General features: G+C 41.5%; 1 protein-coding gene across 1 annotated transcript in view; it reads right to left on the minus strand.

Annotated features, from left to right (window-relative positions):
• Positions 1–5,000, minus strand: part of LOC308286162 (ephrin type-A receptor 3-like) — a gene marked incomplete at both ends in the record, with an annotated part of 98,241 nt that overhangs the window by 50,656 nt on the left and 42,585 nt on the right. The gene's annotated exons all lie outside the window — the stretch shown is intronic.

A 5,000-nucleotide genomic window follows, 5' to 3' on the forward strand; every position in this document is an offset into this window, starting at 1 on the left:
GGTTAGGATCCATGGCTAGCATATCTATATGATAACATACAGGAGAGTGGACTGGTTAGGATCCATGGCTAGCATGTCTGTAAGAACATTATATACATTATACATACTGTATGATAACATGTCTATAGATACAGTTAACATACAGTAGAGTGGACTGGTTAGGATCCATGGCTAGCATATCTATATGATAACATACAGGAGAGTAGACTGGTTAGGATCCATGGCTAGCATATCTATATGATAACATATAGATATGCGTGCGTGCGTGTGTGTGTGTGGCACCTCTCAAGAACTAAATGCATGCCCCGGGTGGTTCAGATAGCTCATTGATCTGTCATTATAATCGCTGTGTGCACGCACGCACACACGCACACACACACACACGCACAGACACACACACACACACACACACGCACGCACGCACGCACGCACGCACGCACGCACGCACGCACGGTGGAGGCATGGATAGGATCAGATGGCTGCAGGAGAATCTCCCCTCCTGATGTGAACTTGACAGACAGACTGCTGTTATGAAGTCTGATCTGATACCTGATAGACCTCCCTGCCTCTAGGGGGAGCTAAAGCTAAACATGTCAAGTACTTTTACTCGAGTACCGCACTATTACTGCCACTATGTTTTTACGTTTTATGCCTTTCGTTATGCTACGTTATGTTATTAATACTATTTCCTCTCCTCGCACACATTTCTGTGTTGTCACTGCTGTTGTAGTCTAGATCAGGGGATTTCAAAGTGGGTGACGGGGCACCCTGGGGTGCCGCGACGGCAGTCCAGGGGTGCCACGAGATCATTTGATAATATTTGGAATTTATACGGACACTTGAAAAAATATTTAGTATCATTTTAAACTACAAAAGTACAAAGTTATTTTCAGTCAGTTCTAACCAAAATGGCTGTTATCTCAACTGTTTTCCTCGCAACATAATCACTAAAATATCGTCACTGTCGGGCAGAAACCTCGTATCTCCAAGTTTCAAATGTGTACGTCTTTTGGTAAAGCAAAGCCCTGCTTCATCATACAAGACTGTCGCACAAAACTATTGAAAACAGCCGATCTACAAGCGGCGTTGTGTGCTTGTAAATCTGCTGTTTTCACTAGTTTAGTACATTTTATAGATGATAAATACAAACGAACGGTTATGGACTCCCGACAACGATGATATGTTATAAATATAAAGTGCTGGGAGTGAAAATGTGCAACCAGCTTTATACAGATCTAACCGAGGATAAACCAGGATCCAGTTTCATCTGAGAAATGGGAGTTATTTATGTTGACGGTTGCGATGTCATGGTTTTTCCCCCTCTCCTCTCTCCTAGACATTGTGTAAGCGTAACACTTTAAATGCCTCTGTATTGAGTGGTTATTGAGCGATGGTGAAGTGATGTGACTGATGTAAGGCTTGCTGTCTGATACCATTACACTCAATGTACAGTAAGTGTTTTGTTTACTGTACTGTAGTGCTGTACAGTACGCTGCCAGCGTTTATATGGACTCTGTCCGCTATAGAAACCTCATATGTGACGGGGGCTGAAGAAGAGGATTTCAACTTGTAATTCCTAAAACTGGAGAAAATGCGTTGGATTGTGTGTGTGTGTGTGAGTGTGAGGTTTTTGAATTATTATATATTTTTCATATCAACACACACCATTTTGTATTCATCACTCGCTGTCTTTGCGTGGATGTGACCTTGTTTGGGCATAAACAGTGCTCTGATTTTCACACCCGCCCATGTTTAGTCCTGTACCACCGGAACCCGTACCCCTACCCGCAAATGTCCCCCGATCTACAAGCTCAACGGTTTCGGGCTTGCAGATCTGCTATATTTGTGATGCTTTTGTTCGACGCCGTATAGTTTTGATCAAGCAGGGGGTAAATGTATGAGAAAAACTCAAAACAAACAGCGAATAGTTCGGATAAGGAGATAGGAGGTTTCTGCCGTTCTCTCTGAGCCTAAACAAACATTCTGGACTGGAATCAATAAACACTTTTAAAAGCACATTAAGAGCAGACAGATTAAAACACCGTCCTGGAGACAACAGACAACAATAGAACCGTAAACAAAGGAGGAAAAGCTGAAGATGGAAAAACAGAGAGCCGGTGGTTTAAGTTCAGTCTTGAGTGACTTTTGCTCTAGTTGAGTGCTTTTGACACACTATGCCCATACATGGGCTTTCCCAGATATGGGCTTAATATCGATGACATATTGATGACATCAGAGATCTTGGCCATATATTGTTGCAACCGAAGGTCGCATTATACCCTCAGAAACCTCGTAGCTTGTCTGTCTGTCTGTCTGTCTGTCTGTCTATACAGGAAGTGATGTCAGTGTGATGTCAGTGAGTCACAGTGATGTGGTGCAGAATGACTCATATATGGGCATAAAAAGGATGTCATATGACATCACTTCCTGTACTGACAGTCAGACAAGCTACGAGATTTCTCAGGGTATAAAAGTCCATATATGGTCATTCCCAGAAAAAAGAAAGAAAAAAAAGAAAGAAAAAAAAACGTTTATGTCCATACATGGAGTTTGATGTAATAAATTCCAGGTCGAAAATGAGAATGTTAGGGTACCCCTTATGCCCATATATGGAGATCCACAGGCATCAAACCAAGGCCCTAACTCACCAAGGCCCTGCTTGGCATTACTAATTAACATAAGTTTTTTTTTACGCCCATCTCCATGTATGGGCATAACATATATTGTATGTATATGGATACATATTAATATTAATAAAGGATCAAATAAAAAGTCCATATATGGTCATTCCCAGAAAAAAAACAAAAAAACAAGGCCCTGCTTGGCATTACTTATGTACGTTTTATGCCCATATATGGAGATTCCTATATTGTCAATATTAAGGACATTATTAAGGATATTATGTTATCAATATTACGGACATATATGGGCGGCGTGTTTCTCCCTCCGCGTCATCAGTGCCCACACCCTAGGCGGGGTTGGCGATAGGGCCTTTCTGTGTGGAGTTTGCATGTTCTCCCCGTGTCTCCTAGGGTTGATACCCTCACAAAAACATGAACAAACTCCCCCCAGAATGACAACAACTAGAATCGTCAGAGAAACGCTGTGGTTGGCCAGATGGCCAAGAATTGGCGCGACCTCACCCTTTAGGGCGAGGTCGCATGTCACCTTGAGGTCGCAAGTCACCCTGAGGTGTCTTACTAGTTATGTCCATGAATCAAATACAGAGGACTTCCAACGTAAAAAAGACAGTAAAAAGTCTTATTTGGGATGTTCCTTTTAGGCAGGGTGTTTAACTGTACTTGTACTGTACTACATTTATATTGTATTGACTATACTTGTACTGTTCTACATTTGTGTCTAATAAAATAATCAATCAATCAATCAATCAATCAATCAATCATGACATGAGTTGTGACGGACAAACGGACGGACGGACGGACGGACGGACGGACGTGATCAGATTTTCATACAACCTATGGTCACAATTAAAGGAGCTATAGTCAACTTTTTCTTGAAAAACGGATGCTAAAATAAAAATAATGTTTCGAAAATATTTTATAAAATAATACGCTTTATATATGTGTTTCTATTCAAAAATGACGACAAAAAGCGTAAAATAATGATAAAATAATCATTTTGGCCATTGTCAGACCGACACTTTGTTTACATTCTAGTCTAACACTATCACAGAATAGACTAGAATGTAAACAAAGTGTCGGCCCGACAATGGACAAAATGATTATTTTACGCTTTTTGTGGTCATTTTTGAATAGAAACACATATGAAGCTTATTTTTTTATAAAATATTTTCGAAACATTATTTTAATTTTAGCATCCGTTTTTCAAGAAAAAGTTGACTATAGCTCCTTTAAATTAAAAGAGGAGAGGAGAGGAGAGGAGAGGAGAGGAGAGGAGAGGAGGGGAGAGGAGAGGAGAGGAGAGGGGAGAGGAGAGGAGAGGAGAGGAGAGGAGACAGCGTGACAAAGTGATCTTTCCTCAGAACATCTCTGCCACGGTGTCTTCATTCCACGCAGCCGTCTGTTGGAGGATGGGATTCGTCGCGCTGCATTTTCTCCAGGTTTGCGGGCGAATAAAGAAACGATTTCATTCAATGAAAACAGACATGAAAGAACAGCCGCGGAGGAAGGGCTAAAACCTCTTAAGTCCAAAACGGTTTCGCTTTTGCAGGAAACGGAGAAAAATAATATTACGTTTCGTTCCAACGGAGCCAACGTATTTATTGTTTTAAGTTGGAATGACACGCCCAAAACAGCTAAATCAGGCTATCTAATTAGCTAATATATTTGATGATGTCAAGTATACCTCCCTTTGATTACCCAATCGAATTAATTTATTGCATTTACCGTACTGAAAGTAGTAGCCTAGTTTCTGTACAGTAATTGCAATGCATTAATTTGATTGGCTGATATGGGGGGAGGGGGTGGAGTTGAGTCTAAAACACACACACACACACACACACACACACACACACACACACACACACACACACACACACACACACACACACACACACACACACACACACACACACACACACACACACACACAGATCTGATCTGTGTGTTCAGACTGATGTTAACAACGTCAATCCAAAGCCTCCCTGCGTCGACATATCTGCTTTGGCTACCGTGGTAACAACGTAGGCGTCATGACGTTCTCTCTTTAACATTTAACAATGTCTTCATAAATTGCCTTAATTGTTCCTGTACATTTCTCATGTACTGAGGCTTCCCCCCCCCAAACTGCTAGGAGAAGTTGAATTTCTCCGTCTGTCCACTGAATGCTGCTCTGCATTTCTTCTGCAGTGTAAAACCTGTGCTGAACTATTGGTTTATTTTCATTACACCATCACAATGTAATTCACAGGTTACTGCGTTCAGACTGACACACAGTCAGATCTGAAACCTCTGACCTCTGGATGTGGCTCAGGTCACATATGAAAACATCAGATTCCATGTCACCTGTGACCTGTCTGC

This window comes from Nannobrachium achirus (assembly GCF_963921795.1).
Source record: "Nannobrachium achirus genome assembly, chromosome: 5".
Classification (NCBI taxonomy): domain Eukaryota; kingdom Metazoa; phylum Chordata; class Actinopteri; order Myctophiformes; family Myctophidae; genus Nannobrachium; species Nannobrachium achirus.